Here is a 23649-nt window from a genome sequence, read left to right on the forward strand (position 1 = left end):
CTCCTCATCAGCCTCTGCTGGGGTGGAGGGAAGGGTGGAGGGAAGGGTTGAAAGTGATGGCCTGGCTTCATTCTGGTCATCCAGAAAACGGAGTTGATTGTAGTACCACAGCCTGGGTACATAAACATCATCTGCTGATGCTCCTGATCTCCTTGATTCCTGGATCTTCTTATGCTCCCTCTTATACATGTTCCTCAAGACCCCAATTTTCTTGAGCAATGTCTCCATTGTTGCTTCCGGGATGGTCGCCTGGACAAAGGCCAGAAGTCTCCTCCAGCGTTGACTTCCTCACATGCTTTGCATAATACTGAGGGTGTTTCACCTCCCACAAATTCCTCATCTCTCGATATTTCGAAATAAAAGCTGTAAGGAACTCTGGATCCTTAAATAGGGGATTCATTATATCTGGAAAAGATGAAGTCACAAGACAAAAAACACTTTTATTATAGGTTTCTGCTAACCCCTCATCATCTTCTCCCTATGTAGGCCTCATCAATCTATCAAGCCATATAGGCCGCTTGCTACAAAGTCATGACCATAAAACCCAAAAAATATATATCTAAAATTACCTTCGTTTTGTAACGTCCTGGTCCACTATCACCTACCACAGAACGTACGTACGACACGTGCGCAAGGCTCTTTATACACTACGCATGTGTGAAACTCCACCTGCGTCGCCCGCCCCTGACGTTCGAAATTAACTCATGTTCTCCACCCCCTAATTCGACGCACAGAACGTACGTATGACACGTGCGCAAGGCCCCTCTTTATACACTACGCATGTGTGAAACTCTGCCTGCGTCGCCCGCCCCTGACGTTCGATTTTAACTCATGTTCTCCGCCCATTTTTTGTTACGGCGCGTAGTGGAGTTAAAGAATGGCGGAGACACCTGAAATGTTGACGACCTCAGGTAGTGGAGACAGCCCGGAGGCTGGAACGTAAACGAAATCTATGAGGCCTAGATTTAAGGCCTCTAATATGAGTTTTAAAGAGATGGTGGAGATGGTGGCCATTCTTCACAAAGACGACTATGATGGCAATTATGGGCCGTACGCACGGCCAAATTTGCGCAAGGCCAAAATAATGGCGAAGGTCGTGGAGACTTTGCAGGCATCTTTTTGGGTCCAGGGCTCCAAAGATCAATTGAGAAAAAGATGGTCTGACCTGAAACTCAGGGAGCCGGATCAATACCGACGTATCCGGAAAGTTCTTAAAAAAAGTAAGTACTTGTCGTGTTTTTCTCTTGTGTTTATTACCTTGTATACTGCTCCATGTGCTTTTCCTTCCTATACGATTTTTTGTTCATCGTTTTAAACGATCTTTTAATAAACCTCGTTACATATCTATAGATAGATCTATATATAGATGTATAGAGATATATATATCTATCTCTATCTCTATCTCTATCTCTATCTCTATCTCTATCTCTATAGATAGATAGATATAGAGATAGATATAGAGATAGATATAGAGATAGATATAGAGATAGAGATATAGATATATGTAGATATAGATATATATAGATATAGATATATATATAGATATATCTATATATATATAGAGAGAGAGAGAGAGAGAGAGAGAAATATATAGAGAGAGAGAAATATAGAGATAGGTAGATAGATATAGAAATGTAAAACATTCTTTTTGAATATTTGAAGTTATCTTAATTTTTTTGCTTTACATTTAGTTAGATATTTAGAGATTTTGTTCCAGATATAGAGAGAGATCAAAAGATTATTAACTATATTTTGAGATATTGATATCTATCTATCCGATATGTCTTTATAATTTTAAATATTGAGGTAAAATAGGAACTCTACACAAACCACTTCACTACAAATGTTGGAAAATTACTATGTACTAAAATATCTGTGTGCTAATTAGATTAATAATATTTTGTTTCACATAGGGGAAAAATCACTCAGCCAACAACAAGAAGACAGTCCACCCCAAGCAAAACATGATTGGGAAATCAGCCCAAGTCCCATTGAGGATGTGGAGGAAGGAGAGGTGGGCGACATGGGCACCCCACCAGGTGAGTGTCTGACACACCAGCTTACGTTAATCTATGCATGGCTGCCTTTTGTTTAATTTAATTTGTCTACTCTATTTTAGGGGATCTGGTTGTGCTTCATTCAAGCAACAGTGCCACCCCCGAGGATGTGGAGGAATTAGGCTACATGGGCACCCCACCAGGTCAGTGTCTGAGACAACAGCTTTATTTATGGTAAGGTAAACTATGTATGTGTGCATATTTCTAAAGACATTTTTTGGTTTCATTCCACTTTAGGTACAACAACAAGAAGTGACTATTTCACCTCTGAAAGTGCCCAACGGCTAATTGGTCAAATAATGGCCTGGAATAAAGACATTGATGAAATGCGTAATCGGCTGGATCGTATGCAGCAGGAAATGAAGGACATGATTGATGTTTTGGGTCAAATCTAAATGCCCTTTTTTAAACCCCAAAACATCAATCATGTCCTTCATTTCCTGTTTTGCTGACCCCATTCTGGGCCTTCTCTTTCTTTTTTTGGCAGAACATAAATGGCTGTTTAACCTAATGTCAAAAAGGAGGGCTGTTTCTCGTATATACCTCAAAAATCCACAAAAAAATAAAACTTGATTTTCTAAAAAACACAAAAAAAAAAAAAAAAAATTGATTTTAAAAAACCAAAAAAATAAAAAACTTGATTAAAAAACCAAAAAAAAATAAAAAACCTGATTTGCAAAAACCAAAAAAAAACTAAAAAAACTTGATTAAAAAAAAATAAAAAAAACTTGCTTTTCCATAAAAAAAAAAAAAAAAAAGCCTGTTTGCGAAAATCAAAAAGCCAAAAATATTTTTTTGTGGATTAGTTAGAAATATTTAAATATAATTATATTTTGCTACATTATTAAGATATCATTATATTTTTGTCTATGAACATTTTATACTAAATGCAGAACTGAATGCATAACAACCAGTAATAAAAACATCTCCTTATAGGATTTTAAAAAATGTGTGGTTTGTTATTTCAAGGCTCAGTATCAGTTTGGTTATAATTGTAAAAAAGTTGTTTACAGTGGCAATGGAGCTTATTTAGACATTTTTAAAATTCAAATACAGTTGGCACTACAACTGCTCGACCATAACCTAGGAGACAGCCCAAAAGAAAGGCAAGCAATAAATATAATGCCAGATTTCCGCAATATTTTTTTTATTGTAAAAAATTATATATCCTGGCCCATTGCAATGGCCCCCCTACCCATAAAATAATTAACATATTGCTGTCTAACTTGACGGGCACTTTGGGGGGCCAAGCCAGTACGGACAGTATCCAGGCCTGTAAGGTTGGCTTCTATTTGTCCGGCCTCAGGCCCAACTGTGCCTATATAATTGGTAGAATGCTTGTTTAAAAAGTTGTGCAGAATGCAGCACGATAAAATGATAAAATTAAGTTTGTATTCCGCCAAATTAATGGCTGTTTGAAACAGGCGGAACCGGCTGGCCAGAATTCCAAACGCATTCTCAACCACTCTTCTAGCTCTGGCCAGCCGGTAATTAAAAACCCTCCTCTCCGGGGTGAGGGTTCTTTGGGGGAATGGCCTCATGAGGTGCTTGCTGAGAGCGAAGGCTTCATCGGCAATGAAGACAAAGGGGAGTCCTTCCACGTTATCCTCATCAGGTGGCAATCCCAGGCCACCACTCTGGAGACGCTGGCAGAACTCCGTCTGGGCAAATACTCCTCCATCCGACATCCGGCCATTCTTCCCCACGTCCACATATAAAAAATCATAGTGTGCCGACACCACCGCCATTTAAACAATACTGTGGAACCCCTTATAATTAAAATAATATGACCCCGAATGGGGTGGTGGCACAATGTGGACATGTTTCCCATCTATAGCCCCTCCACAATTGGGAAAGTCCCAACGGCTGGCAAAATGGGATGCCACAGTCTGCCATTCCTGTGGCGTTGAAGGAAACTGGGGAATCAAACAAGAAAACCAAAATCAATTAATTTGGAAGCTAACATTGCAAGAAAATTAGACAATTAAAAACATTATTCCCCAGCATCAGTATAACATTCAATAATTTAATTCTTCTGGAATAACTAATATGGAAAGGCACACTTATCAGATTGCTCACCCCCTCTCATGGAACATTGATTACATTTTAGGGGGTTGTGAAATCCCTAAAAAAAATTACTTTTAGGACACGCAGGAATTTAGGGACTAAAAAGGCTACAAGACTGCAGTTGTCGCACTCTGCAGGTGCAGTTGCTAACCAGCTTACAGTAAATGAGGTAATGTAAAAAGGCATTCATGTTGCAAGGAGTACACAATCACAGGCAAGGGCAATTAATGAAAACACTTTGAGGCTTGCATATGATTTGATGATGGAAATCAGCAGAGCTTCTGCTCATTTACTAAAGCACTGGAACAAATGCACTTGTAGAGTGCACATGCATTTTGCAAACTGCAACATATATTTGCTTTAGACAAATCAACACCACAGAACATTCAAGCAAATTTTAACGGGGGTGGGGGGGTTGTGAAATCTAGATAATTGCTCATTAGCAGCACACTATTTGGAGTGAGTTTAGGTGGGGGGGGTGGGGGGGTTGTGAAATCTAGATAATTGCTAATTATAAGCACATTAAAAACACTCCAACAAAATACATTCAAAATGAGTAGACTAGGTGGATATGTTCCCATCACTTCATGCTGGGAAGGTTATTGAAGGAAAATATACATGCATGACAAAAAATAACAGGAAAAAATTCCAGCATGTGTGAGGATAAAAAGGGGACATTCACACTATATTGCAATGATGGTAAGTAGTGTTTGAAGCAAGAAATACATTACATTATCAAAGATTACATAAAAGAACATGTGATGCTAATAAAAGAAAAATATCTTACCTTAATATAGTCCTTCTGCAGGACCTGTATGATGGCAGAACAGGTCTCTGGGATAATGATCCCCAGAGCCTGGGGGGAGATGCCTGTCGAGAACTTAAGGTCCTGCAGGCTTCTCCCTGTGGCCAAATACCGCAAGGTAGCGACCAGCCTCTGCTCCGGAGTGATGGCTTGCCTCATGCAGGTATCCTGCCTGCTGATATAGGGGGTCAGCAAAGCCAACAAACGGTCGAAAACGGGGTCCGTCATCCGGAGAAAGTTCCTGAAATCCTCAGGATTATTCTCACGGATCTCACGGAGCAAAGGCATGTGACAGAACTGGTCACGCTGAAGCAACCAATTCTTGGTCCATGAACTCCTCCTCGCCCTGTTCATGGACTGGTCTTGGGCTGAAGAATAAACTACAGCACCAAGCACATACAATGCACGAGCTCTACGACGAGTACGTACAGGTAACATGGCTTCAAAACGGTCGGCTGGTCAGAACGCACTAAACAGAACGCACTGAAGAACAGCAAGGCCTGTGAAGAACGACCTGAAAATCAGGAACGAGCGGCCAATAAAACAAAGATTTCTCAATGCCAACTGACCAAACGCACTGAAAAGCAGATACAAACCTCACAAGCACAGACTGAACAACAGTTAAAACGAACTGAAAAATAAGAGTCTCACAAGCGCGAATCGTCTCTCACCAAACTTCTACTAACACGAGATAAACACGAGATTAGCAGAAGGAGCCCAAAGGGTGTCGTACGGGCTATTGAACTTCCGTTTTATAGTCTCGTCGGACTTGGTGTACGTCACCGCGTACTAGGCTGTCGTACTTTTGTGTGGTCGTGTGTGTGCAAGTCCGTTCGTAAGAAAGTCTGCCGCAAGTCCGCCGAAGGTACGTCGGAAGTATGTCGGACAGGCTGTCGGACTTTTGTAGGTGAAAAGTCCGACCGTGTGTACGCGGCATAAGGATTCCACCTCCTCCCTAGCTCCCTTAGTGATGTCATCTCTCACATTCACTTGTACATTATTCTTGATATATATGCATTAGGGTTGCACCGAAACTGAGTACTTGTACTCGGGCAAATGCTGCCAATGTTTCACCCGATACCTTTGCATCCTGGATGTCAGTGGGCAGAGTGGGTGGGAGAAGGCGGAGCGCGGGTCCTGGCACAGTGAGAGTCCTTGCATGGAGGAAGGTAAGCTTATGGGGCAGGGGTGTGGGTCGCAGTTGCAGCCGTATATGCCATCCATCAGCATTAGTGACCCGGGCCATCAGAATCTTTAATGGAAGTGACGGCCTGAGTGTCTGTCAGAGGCTGTACACTGCAATGCCCATCTTGGTACACCCTGCACTCGGCCTCAGTAGCCTGCATTCACAAGGCGGCAGTGGACATCTTGTTACACCCAACCCATATAGTTCACTAACTATATGGGCTGGGTGTAACAAGATGTCTGCTTCTGCCTTCTGACTAGGCTTACTGAGGCAGAGTGCAGGATGTATCAAGATAGGCTCTTGTATACACTTATTGATTTTATTTTATCATGCCAGTCTGCCAGCAATTATTATTGCTGCATTATTTTCAGTGCCACTGCCTGCCTACCAAACAGTTCCACCTATCATTGCCCATAAGTGCCACACATAAGTTCCACCTATTAGTGCCCATAAGTGCCACCTATCAGTGCTGCAAATCAGTGCCCATCAGTCAGTGCCACCTACCAGTGCCACCTATCAGTGCCCATAAGTGCCACCCATCAGTGCCAGCCATCAGTGCCGCATATCAGTGCCCATTAGTAAGTGCCAGCCATCAGTGCCTCATATCAGTGCCCATCAGTCAGTGCCACCTATCAGTGCCACATATTGGTGCCACCTATTAGTGCCCCTAAGTGCCACCCATCAGTGCCCATCAGTCAGTGCCACATACCAGTGCCACCTATCAGTGCCAGCCATCAGTGTCACATATCAGTGCCCATCAGTAAGTGCCAGCCATCAGTGCCACAAATCAGTGGCCATCATTCGGTGCCACCTATTAGTCCTGCATATCAGTGCCAGCCATTAGTACTGCAAATCAGTGCCCATCAGTACGTGCCACCAATCAGTGCTGCAAATCATTGCCCACCAGTCAGTGCCACCTATCAGTGCCCATAAATGCCAGACATCAGTGCCGCAAATCAGTGGCCATCAGTCAGTGCCACCTATTAGTGCTGCAAATCAGTACCCATCAGTACGTGCCACCTATCAATGCTGCAAATCAGTGCCCATCAGTCAGTGCCACCTATCAGTGCTGAAAATCAGTGGCCATCAGTCAGTGCCACCTATCAGTGCTCAACAGCACTGCTGCATATTAGGGCCTCCTCATCAGTGCACTGTCACCCCATCAATGCCCTTCATTGCTGCCTCATCCGTGCCACCTAATCCTATCAGTGCCCATCAGTGCTGCATATTAGTGCCTCCTCGTCAGTGCCACCCCATCAGTGCTCTTTGGTGCAGTCTCATTAGCGCACATCAGAGAAGGAAAAAAAGTACTTATTTTCAAAATTTTCTGACAGAAACTAAGAAAAACTTTTTTTGCAGTAAAAAATCAAACCCAGCGGTGTTTAAATAATGACCACCAAAAGAAGTTCTATTTGTGTGAAAATTAAAATAATAAACAATTTTTTATTTGGGTAGTGGCATGACTGCGCAGTGCGCAATTGTCATTCAAAGTGTGACAGCGCTGAAAGCTGAAAATTGACGTGGGCAGGAAATTGTGAAAGTGCCCGGTATTGAAGTAGCAGTGAACAGACACTTTGCGCTTGTATATTTTTATTGCCGGTTTGTATTCCCCCAAGGTTGAGGAAATAATCAGAGCCTTTCAGTGCACACCGCAGAGACACCAGCAGAATGTCAGTGGTGTGGAAGTATTGTAAAATTAACGAGGACAACCCAAGGATTGCAAACTGCAAACTTTGTTCTGCAAAGTTTGCAGTTTTACCGCTATAGCTAGCAGTAGCACTCAGCAGCCAACTTTGCCAGAAGAGAAAAGCTGTCAAGAGACAACCCCAGAGCTGTAAAAATAACAGAGGTGCTCACCCAATTTATTATTCAGGATGATCAACCTCTTTCAATTGTTGATAACATGGATTTTCATTCATTTCTTAATGTGTAGGAGCCGAAGTTTGACATGCCCAGTCGCAGCTACATAACAGACGTCATCTTACCACAGATCCACGACATGGTTAAACAGCATTACCATCATGTTGCAAGAGGACGTACAGTAGGTGACCGTGATATTGTGTCAATCTCGCCACTGTTAACGGCGAGATTTGACACCTGCGAGCCCGTCGCGGGAGCCAGCGCCGAGCTGGCTCGCTCATCGGGAAAGGAAAACTGCGTTTTTTCCTTTCCCGATGAGTCACAAGCATTGCTGACAGGTGTCTGGTATGAATCATGAGGGAGAATGCCGCACTAAATTTTAAACAAAAAAGGCATGGGTTCCCCTCCAGGGGCATACCAGGCCCTTAGGTCTGGTATGAATTTTAAGGGAAACCCCCTACGCCGAAAAAAACTGCGTGGGGGTCCCCCCAAAATCCATACCAGACCCTTATCCAAGCACGCAGCTCGGCCGGTCAGGAAAGGGGGTGGGGACGAGCGAGCACCCCCCCTCCTGAACCCTACCAGGCTGCATGCCCTCAACATGGGGGGTGGGTGCTTTGGGGCAGGGGGGCACCCTGCAGCCCCCTCACCCCAAAGCACCTTGTCCCCATGTTGATGAAGACAAGGGCCTCTTCCTGACAACTCTGGCCGTTGGTTGTCGGGGTCTGCGGGCGGAGGGCTTATCGGAATCCGGGAGCCCCCTTTAATAAGGGGGCCCCCAGATCCCGGCCCCCCACCCTATGTGAATGAGTAGGGGGTACATCGTACCCCCTACCCAATCACCTGGGGAAAAAAGTGTCAATAAAAAAACACACTAGACAGGTTTTTAAAGTAATTTATTAGGCAGCTCTGGGGGTCTTCTCCCGACTTTGGGGGTCTTCTTCCGACTTCTCTGCTCTCTCCGGCCTCTTCTCCTGGTGTCTGGTTCTTCTCCCGCTTTCTGTCCTCTTCTCCTGGTGTCCAGTTCTTCTCCCGCTCTCCGGCCTCTTCTCCCGGTGTCCGGTTCTTCTCCAGCTCTCCGGTTCTTCTGCCAGGCTCCTCCGTTATCTTCTGCCGCTCTTTTGCTAGAGGTGGTCCGGTCTTTTCCGTCGTCTTGTTCCCTCTTCTCTTCTTCCAATGTTGACACAATGCTCTCTCCCGCTGTAATGCTGTGTGCGAGGTGCACAATGACATATATATAGGCATGGGGCATGGTCACCGGGTGATGTCACCCGGTGACCCCGCCCCCTTATGACGTCACAGTCCTGGGCACCGTTCGTCGAATTACAAACGATATGGGCCGTTCGCGCCAAATTCGAGTGGCGCGTCACGGCCCATAATTCACTGCGGCATCGCAGTGCATCGCTGGCTGATGATTGGCCAAGCATGCACTATGACCCGCATGCTTGGCCAATCACAGCGCTGTCTGCACAGAGAGCCATAATTGGCCAAAGCCAGGGTGGCTTTGGCCAATTATGGCTCAGGGGGTTTAGTACACGCCCCACACTATATAAGGCCGCCTACGTGGCAGCCTTGTGTAGTGTGTTGCGGCGGCAGAGAGAATTAGACAGAGCGATAGACAGTGTCATTTGATTTAAGTTAGATAGAGTAGGCAGGCGAGTCAGTTAGCTGCACTTACAGTGTATTGTGTATATATATGCATCCCAAGTGTTGTATATATACACTGTATTCAGTTTAGCTAGATCCGTTCCTGTTATTCTCTTTCTAATATACTGACAGGCAGGCAGGTGTTTTTACAGTATTTACAGTTAGTGTACTGTGTACCCTGCACAGTTGCACCTATAGCTACCTGAAGACAAGTGCTGTTCTTCTTCTTCTGATCCTATTAATACCACAGGCAGGCAGCTTGAAATATTTACAGTTAGTGTACTGTGTACCCTGCACAGTTGCACCTATAGCTACCTGAAGACAAGTGCTGTTGTTTTTCTTCTGATCCTATTAATACCACAGGCAGGCAGCTTGAAGTATTTACAGTTAGTGTACTGTGTTTCCTGCACAGTTGCACCTAAAGCTACCTGAAGGTGACTGCTGGTGTTCTTCTTCTGGTCCTATTAATACCACAGGCAGGCAGCTTGAAGTATTTACAGTTAGTGTACTGTGTACCCTGCACAGTTGCACCTATAGCTACCTGAAGACAAGTGCTGGTGTGCTTCTTCTGATCCTATTAATACCACAGGCAGGCATTCTGCTAGCTGCAGTATAATCAGTATATATATATACATCCCAGTTTTGTGCAGCTACATCTCACTGCAGGCCATTAGTATGTCTGGAAGGCCAACAAGGAGAGGCAGACAGTCGCAAGCCAATAAAAGAGGGCAAGCAGGCTCTGTGTCTAGAGGCAACAGTGCTGGTCGTGGACACGGTGCATCCTCATCAGCATGTGGCCGTGGGACACGCTTGTCCTTTTTTTCGGCAGCTGGCCATGTTGAGCCGCAACATGCCGAAGACTTGGTAGAGTGGATGACCAAACCATCCTCATCCTCCTCATCCTCTCTCACCCAGGCTCAGGGTACTTTGTCTGGCAAAGCAGCTGCCAACGGGGCCTCTTCCCTCGACTCAATGGCATCAGTCACTCCTTCCCTAGCCCCACCATGTCCTCCTGAGGAGTCCCCCGAACTGTTTGACCACAGTGTTGGGTACATGCTCCAGGAGGATACCCAGCGTTTTGAAGGCTCCAATGATGGTACTCAGCTAGAGGAAGGCAGTAACGTGAGCCCAGACAGAGGGGGTGCCCAAGAAGGACAGCAATCTGGCAGTCATGTCCCCCCAACTGCAGCATACTGCCAGGTTTGCTCCAGTGATGAGGAGGGAGGGGATGATGAGGTCACTGACTCCACGTGGGTGCCTGATAGGAGAGGGGAGGAGGAGGCACATCACTAACGAGGCAGGATGCCCCCCAGGGGTCAGCTTAAGGGCAGCACACCGACTGCATCACACTGCAGAGCTCCGCATGTGCAGGGCGCTGCTGTCTCTGCGCGCTTTTCCAAAAGTTCTTTTGGTGTGGGCCTTTTTTGAGACAAGTGCATCAGATCCCACCATTGCTATTTGCAACATATGTCTCAAGCTTATCTCGCGTGGCCAAAGCATCACCCACTTGGGCACCACATGCTTGACCAGACATATGTTGACCTGCCATGCAGTTCGTTGGCAAGCGTACCTAAAAGACTCACACCAAAAAACAAAGAGGACCTCTCCTTGCTCCTCATCAGCTGGGATGGATCTCCAACCCCACTATACCTTCAGTCCTCTCTGAGACCTGCACTGAGAGGAATGAAGGTGTAGAATTAGGTGTGTCACAGCCAAGTACTTGTGGGCAATCTGCTTTTGGTACACCGATGTCAGATTGTACCAGGCAAATTTCCCTGCACCAGCTGCTGCACCGCAGAAAGAAGTTCGCTCCCAGCCATCCACATGCCCAGCGGTTGAATGTTAGCTTGGCTAAATTGCTAGCACTTCAACTTCTGCCTTTTCAATTGGTAGAATCTGCCCCCTTCCGTGAGTTTGTGGAATGTGCGGTTCCTCAGTGGCAGGTAACCAAACGCCACTTTTTCTCATGATTCCGGCTCTCTACCGGCATGTGGAAGGCAATGTCTTGGCCTCGCTGGACAGGGTGGTCAGCGGTAAGGTGCTTATTACCGCTGACTCAGCAGGCATGGACAGGGACGTTACCTATCTTTCACGGCACATTGGGTGACTCTGCTGGCAGCTGGGAAGGATGCAGAACAAGGTATAGTAGTGTTGGAGGTTGTTCCACCACCACACCTCCAAAATGCTACTACTGGTGATTCTGACACACCTCTCTCCTCCACCCCCTCCTCTTCTTCTTACTCCATGGCCTCTTCCTGTGCTTTGTTCTCGGAACCAGCGGTGCTCCGTAGGCGTTCAAGGGGCTACGCAAGTACGCAGGCCAAAAGATGCCATACGAGGCTTGAGCTGGTGTGTTTGGGAGACAGGAGCCACACTGGGGCAGAGATTCTGTCAGCTCTGCAGGGGCAGGCTCAGAGGTGGTTGATGCCACGCCAGCTTAAGGCAGGAATGGTGGTTTGCGACAATGGCACCAACCTCCTCTCTGCCCTCTGACAGGGACAACTGACCCATGTGCCCTGTTTGGCTCACCTCCTTAACTTGGTGGTGCAGCGGTTCTTGGGCAGGTACCCGGGTTTACAGGATGTCTTGAGGCAGCCAGGAAAGTCTGTGTGCATTTCCACCAGTCATATAATGCCAGTGCTCGGCTGGCTGACCTCCAAAAGGAATTTAACCTGCCCAAGAACCGCCTAATCTGTGACATGCCAAGAGAGAGAAATGCCCCAAAAGGGATACTATGGGCAGAAAACCAACACAGGATCAAAGTATGGTAAATAGAAAAACAGATAAAAAATATTATACATTTTATTCAATATACAAAAATGACAAATACCATTACTAAAAGCATTGAATAGCAAATGAAGAACAGGAGTATTGCACAATATTACACGCTGCAGCAAAAACCACTTCTGAAAACTGGGAAACAGAGACCAGAAATGGCTGCATGAGGACCCAACATGTTTCGGAGAGCATAAAAGATAAATTTCCTTTTATGACACTATATTTCCTTCTTCAGGGGTTCAAATAAAGGGTGCTGTTGTGTTTCTAACAGTAAAAGAAAACAAATATATGCATATAATAGGTATTGATTCCATACTTAATAATAATTAACCCTTTCATGACTAAGCCTATTTTTGAAATTTGGTGTTTACAAGTTAAAATCCGTTTTTTTTGCTAGAAAATTACTTAGAACCCCCAAACATTATATATATATATTTTTTAGCAGAGAATCTAGAGAATAAAATGGAGATTGTTGCAATATTTTAAATCACACTGTATTTGTGCAGCGGTGTTTTAAACGCAAGTTTTTGGAAAAGGGAAACTTTCATGAATTTTAAAAAATCCAAACAGTAAAGTTACCCCAATTTTTTTGTATAATGTGAAAGATGATGTTACGCCGAGTAAATAGATACCAAACATGTCACGCTTTATAATTGCACGCACTTGTGGAATGGCGACAAACTACGGTACCTATGAATTTCCATAGGCGACGCTTTAAATTTTTTTTACGGTTACCAGGTTTGAGTTACAGATGAGGTCTAGGGCTAGACTTATTTTTTTTTTACTTTTATTGCTGTCACAAGGAATGTAAACATCCCTTGTGACAGTAATAGGTGGTGACAGGTACTCTTTATGGTGGGATCGGGGGTCTAAAAGACCCCCGAACCCTCCTTTGCACTTCAAAGTATTCAGATCACCGAAAACGGCGATTCTGAATACTGTGTATTTTTTAAAAACCGGCGCCATTGGCAGCCGAGTAAACGGGAAGTGACGTTATGACGTCGCTTCCTCGTTTACAATGAGAAGGCTGGAACGAAGCCGCTCACAGCTTCGTTCCAGCCCGCCCCAGCCGCCGAAGGCAGCCGATTGGACACTGGGCCTCCCGATCGCACGGGAGGCCCGGGAAGAGCGGCGGGAGGGGGGGCATCCCCTCCCGCTCCTCCGGTATAACAGCCGAGCGGCTGTTATACTCGGATAGCCGATCGCCGGCTCTAAACAACGGCATTGCAGCTGCGGGCATCATCCCGGTATAACCCCGGGAAGGCGAGTATGCACATCTGCGTAGGGTCAGCGGGAAGGGGTTAATCTGGCATTATCCAGAAAGACAGACATAAAAAGCATGCATCATTTACAATGGTACTCACAATAAACACATGTTCCTCTGCAATGACAAGATACACAGCAATATTGATGATAGATGAACTCCCACATCAAGATTTATCAAGTTGGAATAACCCAGATAGGATTAACTTTTTACTGCCCGCTTGGGTGCAAAATGAGTGGGACATGCGTTAAAACATAACTTGGAAAGACAGGTAAGCTGGACCCCGAGTGAGGGGAGCGGTAAGTCAGAGCTTACAGAAACCACCAAGAAGATAAGGAGGGTGCAAATCTAGCAAATAAAAAAATACATACATGCATGTCATCAGTATATGTGTATAGTAATAGGTAAGAAACCTATTCCTATGTGTTTTGGTATTTTACCATCCATATTGAAATGACATATTTACCTCTCTACTCTGGGTACTATCTGTTAACAAGCCTATCTCTGCACCTATACTATATTTTCATTTGGCAGGAATATACACATATACTGATGACACGCATGTATATATTTTTTTATTTGCTAGATTTGCACCCTCCTTATCTTCTTGGTGGTTTCTGTAAGCTCTGACTTACCGCTCCACTCTCTCGGGGTCCAGCTCACCTGTCTCTCCAAGTTATGTTTTGACGCATGTCCCACTCATTTTGCACCCAAGCGGGCAGTAAAAAGTTAATCCTATCTAGGTTATTCCAACTTGATAAATCAACCTAGTGGACTTTTGGATGTGGGAGTTCATCTATCATCAATATTGCTGTGTATCTTGTCATTGCAGAGGAACATGCGTTGATTATGAGTACCATTGTAAATGATACATGCTTTTTATGTCTGTCTTTCTGGATAATACCAGATTAATTATTACAAGTATGGAATCAATACCTATTATATGCATATATATGTCTTCTTTTTCTGTTAGAAACACAACAGCATGCTTTATTTGAACCCCTGAAGAAGGAAATATAGTGTCATGAAAGGAAATTTATCTTTTTATGCTCTCCGAAACATGTTGGGTCCTCATGCAGCCATTTCTGGTCTCTTTAAATAGAAAATGTATGAATAATGCAGCGCTCGTGACAAATACAAATAATAAGTGTATTGCCGCTGCTGTAAGAAAAGTAATACTACTTGAAAAATTAAAAACAAACACATACAGCGCTGGCAAAAGAAAAATAGAATATAACCACACCATATATATGATACTAAATAGAAAATGCTCAGTGCAATATTCCTAAAATCATAAATCTATAAGTGACATTAAATGCATGAAAATTGAAAAATTTATGTGCAGTTGGTACAAATCACAAACCAACTGCTGATTAGTGGATTACTATTTGCTACTAGAGCACATACATATAGTGCGAAAAATAGGTGCTACCCAAATACTGGTATAAATAGTGAAAAGCAATATAAATTGTATGCTGAAAAAATTGTTATAATACTAGTGAATAATCCCAGGTGAATACCATCGGTTATGCTACTACACAAGGCTCTTGATGGCGGCCTCACTGGAGAGCAGACAGCATCTCTTCAACCTATGCTGACAGTCAATCTCAAGGAGTGCTGCAATATGATGCCTCTGATGTAACTGCAATGTGGATGGCTTGTGATCATAACAGATAGGTCAAATGCTTGTAGATATCGACCATCGGATCAGACCCAAAAAATAAGGAAAGGCAATATGGTGAAACACTGTGGAGAAAGAAAAATCACTTGCGCATCATGGCGCTACTCACTGGATACACGGTTGCAATCAGGCATGTCAGAAAACTTCAGCAATCGCCGCTAGGAGCGTGCGTTCCACGGGAACAGGAAGAAGCATCACTGGTTAAGCGTGAGCCAGATGTTTCGTTGACGCATTTCGCCCCTCCCCCAGGGTGTCATTAAAGACTTAACATCCAACCCACGGATGTTGGGATATATAGGGTGTGTGGACTCCTCCCAACAAGGAAATGAAAGAGTGACAGCCAATCAAGGCTAGTGGGAATCAATCACCACCATTTGTCCTGATTCATCATATCCTGTTGCAACACCAAAAAACTTTATTATTTAAAAAGTAAACAGCGTACAATTGGTATACATAAAAACTTAAATAACTAGGTCTCACATGGATAAAATATGTCTCACATCATTACCATAATTTATTAATCGGACAAACATTATATATATTTTTTGATAGGAATGAGGGAAATGGAAAAATAAAAATAAAAGATGAAAAAATAAAAAAATAAAAATAAAAAATGAAATAAAATAAATAAAATAAAAGAAAATAAAAATGAACATAAAAATAAAATAAAAATAAAAAATAGAAATAATAATAAAATAAAATAAAAATGAAAATAAAATTAAAAATAAACAAAATAAAAATAAATAAATGAAAATGCCAATCTAAAAAGCATGAAAATTGGCTGAATCCCTTCTATTCCTATCTCGAACAGAAATAGTAAAAAAATAATGTATAGAATGCAACAACATGTTGGGAGAGTATGCCTTACTCTCTTCTACCTCCCGATCTAAAATATCCTCCAATTAATAATAGGAAATATAAATATAGACAAAATATATAAAATAAATAAAAAATTAGATCTACAAAATAAATACAAAAAGTATAGGCCAATTGGCAAAAACCATATGGATGGATGTATCCAATTTGATGGAGCCAATTGAAATCTATAAAGGATTACCAGTTGGATGAGAAACAATAAATCAAGATTTAGCAGAAACCATATGGATAATAAATATGACCAATTAGATGAAACCAGTTGGAATCTGGAAAAAGATTACCAATTGGATAAGAAGCAATTCAGATCCAGCTCAATGTTGAGCCCATAGGGATGCAAAGTACGAAGTCTATGGATCCATTTGGTTTCGTTCTGCGAAATGGCTCTCTTAAGATCAGAGCCTCGCCAATGGTCCTCTACTCTTGTTTTGCATTTCTGGTCTCTGTTTCCCAGTTTTCAGAAGTGGTTTTTGCTGCAGCGTGTAATATTGTGCAATACTCCTGTTCTTCATTTGCTATTCAATGCTTTTAGTAATGGTATTTGTCATTTTTGTATATTGAATAAAATGTATATATTTTTTATCTGTTTTTCTATTAACCATACTTTGATCCTGTGTTGGTTTTCTGCCCATAGTATCCCTTTTGGGGCATTTCTCTCTCTTCACGTTAGGCTTTGGGATGTGGCAGAGACCCTCAGGACTAGCTTCCTAACTAGCTCCCTTTTCTCTATATAGTTCAATATGTGACATGCCCACCAGGTGGAACTCAACGTTGGCCATGCTGCAGTGGTGGCACACGCAGCAGAGGGCCATCAATGAGTACCTGTGCGACTATGGCACCAGGACAGGGTCAGGGGAGCTTGGTTTTTTCCCCACGCCAGTGGGCCATGATCAGGGATGCATGCACTGTCCTGTCACCATTTGTGGAGGCCACGAGGATGGTGAGCAGTGACAGTGCATGCATCAGTGACACTGTCCCCCTTGTCCCCCTGTTGGAGCACACGCTGCGTGGAATAATGGACAGGGCACTTGAGGCAGAACAGAGGCAGGAAGAGGAGGACTTCCTTAGCTCTCAAGGCCCCCTTTATCCAGACAGTGTTCCTGTGTGCCCGCTGATCACACAGGAAGAGGACGAGGAGGAGGAGGATTGTGTCAGTATGGAGGTGGAGCCTGGCACTCAGCATCAGCAGCAGTCTTTAAGGGATCAGTCCCAAGAAACACATGGACTTGTACGTGGCTGGGAGGAGGTGGCTGCGGATCATGTCGTCCTTAGTGACCCAGAGGACTCCGGACCAAATGTCTCAGCAAACCTATGCTGCATGGCCTCCCTGATCCTGCAAAGCCTGCGGAAGGATCCTCGTATTCGTGGTATCAAGGAGAGGGATCAGTACTGGCTGGCAACCCTCCTTGATCCACGTTACAAGGGTAAGGTTGCGGACCTTATCTTGCCATCGTAGAAGGAGCAGAGGATGAAACATCTTCAGGGGGCCTTGCAGAAAGGTTTGTGCAACGCGTTCCCAGAGACTGGGAGGTTACAAACTCCTGTTCCTGGACAACGTGTTGCTGAGGCTTCGGTCAGTCAAAGAAGGAGCGGTGGAGAAGGTGGCCATCTGACCGATGCGTTCAGACAATTTTTTAGTCCGCAGCCCCAAGGTATGATCGGTTCCAGCAACCATCGCCAGCGTCTGTTTTACATGGTGCAGGAATACCTAGGGGCAAGATCTGACTTGGACAACTTTCCCACTGAAAATCCTCTGGGTTACTGGGTCTTGAGGATGGATCACTGGCCAGAGCTTGCACAGTATGCAATTGATATATCAGAAAGGAATAGTGCAGCGCTGGATTAATACCAAAGTGAATAAATGTGAAATTATACACATATAAATTAGTTAAACCAAGAAAAATTGTTTAAACCATTACATTATCCTATAATAATAAAGGGACTAACAAGTGGTAATAACTAAAACATTATTTACACGTTTTGTATGGTGTAACCTTCACTAGTTATTACCACTTGTTAGTCCCTTTATTATTATAGGATAATGTAATGGTTTAAACAATTTTTCTTGGTTTAACTAATTTATATGTGTATAATTTCACATTTATTCACTTTGGTATTAATCCAGCACTGCACTATTCCTTTCTGATATATCTCTGTATGTGCCCTTGTATTGGGGTTACAGTGCTTAGCTGCAGGATCTCCCTCACGGGGTTTTTCACTTATTTGTATCACTAATTTTGTTTAGCACCTAGCGCAAAACTTTTTTTTTTTTACAGTATGCAATTGAGCTACTGGCGTGTCCTGAATCCAGCGTTCTTTCGGAACGCACATTCAGTGCTGCTGGAGGCTTTGTAACCGATCACAGGGTGCGCCTGTCCACCGACTCGGTCGATCGACTGACCTTCATAAAAATGAATCGGTCTTGGATCACCACCAGCACCAAGCACCTGATGCTGATGTAACCGAATAATTTTTTTTGAAATGTCAGATCCCTTCAAGACTGCCTATGCTGATGCTGAGTGACTATCCTGTTATGCTGAGTGACTATCCTCTTCCTCCTCAATGATCATGCTGATAGCTTGTAAGAACATTTTTGGTTCTGGGCGCCGCCACCAGTGGCTAAGGCCCAATTTTTCAGCCCCTGTTTAACAGGGACGTGTAATTACAATTTTTGATGCAATACTTTGCAGCAGGGCCCATTCCTGCACTCCAACTAGAGTATCTGAGGGGTTGCAGTGTTGTGGCACCAGTGCCTAAGGCCCAATTTTTCAGCCCCTGTTTAACAGGGACGTGTAATTACAATTTTTGATGCAATACTTTGCAGCAGGGCCCATTCCTGCACTCCAACTAGAGTATCTGAGGGGTTGCAGTGTTGTGGCACCAGTGCCTAAGGCCCAATTTTTCTGCCCCTGTTCAACAGGGACATGTAATTACAATTCTTGATCTAATATTTCACAGCAGGGCCCGTTCCAGCGCCCACCAAGAGTAACTGTGAGGACTTACAGTGTTGTGGCAACACCACCACCACCACCAAAGGCCCAATTTTTCTACCACTGTTCAACAGGGACATGTAATTACAATTTCTTGATCTAATATTTCACAGAATGGCCTATTTCTGCGCCCACCAAGAGTAACTGTGAGGACTTACAGTGTTGTGGCAACACCAACACCTAAGGCCCCAATTTCTGCTGAGTATATAGGGCAGGCCCCTACTTTCAATCATCCAACTTACAAACGACTCCTACTTGCAAACGGAAGGAGACAACAGGAAGTGAGATGAAATCTACCCCTAGGAAGGGAAATTCTCTCCTGTAAGAGTTAATATGGGAAAAACGTGTCTCCTCTTCACTGATGCTTTATCACCAATTCTTGTTTCACTAAAAACCCCAAATTGTCAAAAAACATTTGTCATTGGGACAGAAAGTGAGTTGAAATCTTCTGAAAAGGAGCACAGACAGCAAAACAACTGTCACAGGGGTGATAACCCTTCCCTATGTTTTCCAAAAAGCTTAAAATAAATTTTTGGGCTGGAGCTAAACACATTAAAAATGTACCAGTTCAAAAATTACAAACAGATTCTACTTAATAACAAACCTACAGTCCCTGTCTTGTTTGCACCACCTGTATACTGCTGTTCAGAGTATATAGGGCCTGGGGGCCCCACACCTTTCCTTTAATTTGGGTGCAGGGTTCCCCTTAATATCCATACAAGACCCAAAGGGCCTGGTAATGGACTGGGGGGGTACCCATGCCGTTTGTCTCACTGATTTTCATCCATATTGCCAGGACCCGACATTACATTACACCCGCAAGCATTTTTAAATGCCTTTTATTCCTTTAAAAATGTCAATTTGTGCAGGGACTGTTCTAAGCACGGGAAACACGCGCCACTTTACAGGCATACCATAGACACCCCCAAGTACGATATTTAAAGGAATATTTCACTCTTTTTTTTCACTTTAAGCATCATTAAAATCACTGCTCCCGAAAAACAGTCGTTTTTAAAACTTTTTTTTGCATTGATACATGTCCCCTGGGGCAGGACCCAGGTCCCCAAACCCTTTTTAGGACAATACCATGCATATTAGCCTTTAAAATTAGCACTTTTTATTTCGAACGTTCGAGTCCCATAGACTTCAATGGGGTTCTAAAGTTTGCGCAAATTTTCGGTCCGTTCGCAGGTTCTGGTGCGAACCGAACCGGGGGGTGTTCGGCTCATCCCTAGAAATGACTAATGAAATGAAAAATGATAAAATGTTGTTTAACATTTTAAAATGTAAGAAACTAGGGTAATTTTATTTCAGTTATTTTTTGAGTTTTTGGTGTAATACTCAATTTTTTTACTAATTCACAGAAAAAATATGCTACATTCATTCATTGTTTATTTTTAATTCTAGGTATAATGATCAATTTTTCTGTAATGCAGACACTTCCAGGGAGGTGAAAGAAATACTGGAACTGCAAAACATTTCTGAAGAGGCAATTGTATCTGAGGAGGCGGCGGCGCATGAAGAACCAGCTTCCAAAAGGCCTCATTGTGACCAGACAGGTACCAGTCTGGACAGTGTCTTTGCAGAAATTGCTGGTGAATGTTCATCTACATCTGAGAGCAGTGCTCCAAAAGCTGCTTCTATACAGCTGGAAGCTTACCTGGGAGAGATCACTGTACCTCGTTCAGAGAAACCCCTGAAGTGCTGGGCAGTTAATAAACTGAGATTTCCAACTCTGGCTAAAATGGCCCAAAAATATCTTTCTGCCCCATGCAGTAGTGTTGAAAGTGAAAGACTGTTCAGCTTAGCATCCAATGTCCTTACTGATAGCAGAAACAGGCTTATGGCTGAACATGCAGAGATGCTCCTGTTCCTTAAAAAGAACTGGAAAATAACTTTAGAGAAATAATCATTATCATTTGAACTGCTAGATTTCCTGTTAATCTAGCCCATACTGCTGTTCTCCATGATTAACTGCTTGCTGCCCGCCTACTGTCAAATGACGGTGGGGCGGTGCAGCTCTTTTTCTGGGACGGCATCATATGATGGCGGCCCAGAACAGCTGCTATCACGCGCCTGCGGGGGCGCACAGCACGGCAATTGCGGCCGCGCCGTATTGCTAGGACACGGCGCGACCACGATCTGTGTAAAGAGCCGCGTCCATGGCTCTTTAACCATGTGACCGGCAATGTCCAATGACAGCCGGTCACATGTAAACATGGAGATGCCGGGGGCGTGGCCGGATGTGAAGAGGAGAAGACGTGCTGAGGCTGAGCTCTGCTCTCACACAGATCCTGACATTTATCCTGGCTCAAAAATCACACTTACCTCCCTCTAATCCGGCACCCTGGGGTCCAAGAGGTCCTACGGCACCAAGTGGACCTCCCCGCCACCACCGGGTAAGACCCGTTCATCTTCTGTGGCCTGTACCCGCTCCTCGGCCGCCGCCATCTTGTCCACGAGGCCCCCTGTCTCTACAATGTCGGCCGGCACACAGACACAGACCCTGTCTGAGCTGTCTGCAGCTCAGGCAGCCTCGCATGCGGAGCTTTTGGCTGCCATAAAAACGGGCAATGATTCTGTCATGGTCAAGATAGACCATCTAGTGACGGATGTCAGCTTAATAAGGCATGATATGGACAAATTTAGGTCCCGGTTTGCAGAGGCTGAAGGCCGCATCTCCCAGCTTGAGGATGATACCAGAGCTGACTCCCGGGATCTCCGTGCCCTGCAACTGCAAGTGAAAGCCCTGCAAGAAAAGTCCATAGACACTGAGAACAGATTGAGGAGAAATAATATTCGTGTCATAGGCCTTCCTGAGAGAGCGGAGGGGTCTAAACCGGCTGAGTTTGCAGAATCCTTCCTCCTCTCTCTCCTGGATATTCCTGCCATGCCTCCTACATATGTAGTGGAGAGAGCCCACAGGGTCCCCCCCACTCCCCCTGTACCTGGAGCCCCACCGAGACCATTCCTCCTCAGACTCCTGAATTACAGGGACCGGGACAAATTGCTTGCTGCAGCCAGGGAGAAGCAAGAATTACGTTTCAACAATGCAAAAATAATGCTCTTTCCTGACTATTCCCCAGAGATACAGCAAAGACGCCGATCGTTCACAGAAGCAAGACGACGCCTGAGAGACAAAGGATTGAAATTCAGCCTACTTTACCCTAGCAAGCTTCGTGTGATCGATGGTGAAAGAGTTCACTTCTTCATGGATCCTGAGGCAGCTCTTTCTTGGCTGGATGGTCATGGCTAAACTGCACCTCTGTGTTCACAGGTACTGAGACATAGCTTAATTTGTCTGCAGGCTCAAACCTCCTTATTCTCCCCCCTTCCATTTTGATCTACCTTCAATAACTTTTACCTACCTTCGGTGCCATATCATCTGCCGCCAATCTGCATTTCTACACTTTCTAAATGTCACATTGAGACCCTGATCCAATCTCCAATTTTATGGCAAGCTGACCACCCACGTTTTATTTTCTTCGTTGGACTATTATTTTTCTCCCCCCTTTTTTCCTTATGTCCCTTTTTTCACTTTTACAGCTCCAGATTGGTAAAAGGTACACCATGTGTGTGAAACTGAGCATTATATGGAGAGCTGGACTGCTCACCCTCTGGATGAGCACACTACACAACTGACCCCAGCAGGATCTCTATGCAACAAAACCTTCACTTACCCCTACCACATACCCCCTCCACCAGCTCCCAATCAGAGGAGGTCTATCACCCCACTTTTTTAGGAGGGTGAAATAAGTCCCCATCTTTTTTTTCTTTTTTGTTGTTTTTGGGACTTTGTTATCAACAATAGATGGACCAAAAGATCACGGACTGGTCTGCAGTAACAGTATTGCAGCGTGATAACCCTACTTAGGGGTACATCTACAGTTAGAAGTTTGTTTTTTGAGTAAAACTATTCCCAATTCTCCTCCCTGGGTTTTATTTTTCTTTTTTCTTCTGGAGAGGAGATGGGAATTAATAGGATAAGCACCCTGTGCTTGGGTCTTTTATGTTTTAGTTTGTTTTGTTCAATTTTAGGTTATAAAAGGTTGCTGCAGTGGCCAATTGTTACCGTCCCATGGTGGTTTGACTCAGGGATTTTGCTGTCTGTGAGTTGCTCTCCCATATGCCCCCCCGATCATCCTGCTTTGCATTGGTTTCCTTACTCCAGATGGCTACCTCCCTAACTGATACGTTCACTGTCCTTTCATGGAACGTTAGAGGCCTGAATTCCAAATTTAAACGTGCGCTATTAACAAAATACCTTAAACTCCACTCCCCTCACATTATACTTCTCCAAGAAACAAATCTCACAGGCAGCAAGGTTCTGACCCTTAAAAAACCCTGGATACAGAGGTCCGTACATGCAACATACTCCTCCTACGCAAGGGGGGTCTCCATACTAATTGCTAAAATATTTCCATGTATAATTGAGGAAGTA

The sequence above is a fragment of the Aquarana catesbeiana genome, linkage group LG02 (assembly GCF_042186555.1).
Source record: "Aquarana catesbeiana isolate 2022-GZ linkage group LG02, ASM4218655v1, whole genome shotgun sequence".
NCBI lineage: Eukaryota > Metazoa > Chordata > Amphibia > Anura > Ranidae > Aquarana > Aquarana catesbeiana.